This window comes from Physeter macrocephalus, chromosome 8, assembly GCF_002837175.3.
Source record: "Physeter macrocephalus isolate SW-GA chromosome 8, ASM283717v5, whole genome shotgun sequence".
Lineage (NCBI taxonomy): Eukaryota > Metazoa > Chordata > Mammalia > Artiodactyla > Physeteridae > Physeter > Physeter macrocephalus.
Genome location: NC_041221.1, coordinates 29,764,099 through 29,765,860, shown reverse-complemented (window position 1 = coordinate 29,765,860; position 1,762 = coordinate 29,764,099). Strand labels below are relative to the sequence as shown.

At 44.3% G+C, this 1,762-nt stretch overlaps 1 pseudogene; it reads right to left on the bottom strand.

Moving 5' to 3' along the window:
• Positions 1-362: 362 nt before the first annotated feature.
• LOC112065407 (60S ribosomal protein L35a-like) lies at positions 363-700 on the bottom strand (annotated as a pseudogene).
• Positions 701-1,762: the final 1,062 nt, after the last annotated feature.

Genomic DNA, 1,762 nt, shown 5'->3' with positions numbered 1-1,762 from the left:
CCTGTGCCCCACTCAGCCCGCCTGTCCACGGCCCTACCGTGTGAGTACTGCTGCCCTCTGCCCGGGGCCGAATCCCGTGGGTCAGCTGGGGAAGGCAGCCCTCCAGCCCATCTGGGCCCTGGGCACACAGGTAGGGGAGGGTCAAGTTCAGGCAAGATCCCCTGGCAGGCAGTGCCAAGGAGCGTTTGGTGAGTGACTTTGCAGAATCCCTTCCTCCTTATTCAGGTGCCACCAGCACACATGTGCAATCCATTGGAAGGGGTGGGGAGGGCAGGGCACGGGGGCATGTCTGCTGCAGGCTGTGCCTTCTTGTCTTTCTTTCCCCCACACACACACTTTTATTTATTTACTTTTCAATAAGTTTAAATCCTTGAAGTGTACAACATCACACGGATTCTGCGTCCAGTGGCCTTAGCAGGAAGGTTGCTTCGGAATTTGGCACACAAATGCCACGGTTTCCATGAGCGCGAGTTATCTTTCCGCAGATTACTCTGGTTTTGTTAGGTTTTCCACCAGGAATTACTGTGTTCTTTGCTTTGTACACATAAGCACATCTCTTGCCTAGATAGAATTTGGTTTCATCTCGAGCATCTACACCTTCAGTTTGCAGGAGAGCTGTGTGCTCACTCTGGTTCCGTAGACCCCACTTATAGCCAGCAAAAACGGCCTTGGACCACAGCCCTCCAGACATATTTGTCATTTTAGAAGTCCTCCACAGGGTCCAAGGTGGCTGAAAGGGTGCGCCTTATTTTCTTATTTAGTATTTAAGAAAATGCAGTGTGCTAAAGCCAGAACCATAAATAACGCCATCAGGACTCTTCTATGTTCATTAAAACGTGGAAGAAACAGACAAAGCCACTTTGTTCTTATGCGAGTGTCCACAGTAAGGGAAGTTCAGAACTGCAGAACAGAAATCAGACTTGCATGATCAGACATGGGAAACGGCTGGAATGGATGGTTAGACAGACATGCTCTTGGTTTCAGCTGGGTTTGAAATAAGCTATTGAGTACAGTTAAGAAAACTTTTAGTGTAGACACCGAACATGCACCAAGAACTTCTATGGATTATCTAACTTGGAGAGACAAAGGGAGAGACACCACATGGTGGTTGGTCTGCCCGATATTGTACCAAAGGACACGTGCTCTTAAGTGAGAATTAAATGGGAGGTAGCCCTGATGTTGATCCCAGGCGCCTCTGGTTTCATGTTCATGTCACAGTACTGAAAATAATTCTTGTTTGCATGTATGCTGTTCATACAAAACGGCCCTTAAATGCAAGCCGGTAATTTCATTTGGTGTGGAAATGATGAAACAAATCCATGGTGATGTGAGAAGAGATCAGGCTGCTTTGGACTTGGGAAAGAAGGAAGGTCTGCCTTTGTTTGGCAGACGGGTAATTTTCTACACATGATTTTTGCCAAATAAGCTGATTTTAGAATCTAACCTGGATACAGTGCAACTCTACTGGGATTAAAGTTTATATTCTCAAAATAATCAGTATGTTAACACTTGAATTAGGAAAAGCAAACATGTTTTCATATACATTAGAAACTATAAAAGATTAAACATAATTTGGATAAAATTAACCAACAGCTGAAGCGATCTATCCTCAAAATCATATGAACACTCTCTTTTCTTCCCAAATCTCGATAGAGGTGCAAGGGTATTTATCAAGTATTGCGGAAATTAAGTTATAGCTACTATAAAATAAATGTTGATGCATCTAATCGTAGTAGGTCGGGAGTAATGTTCCAGAAAATAT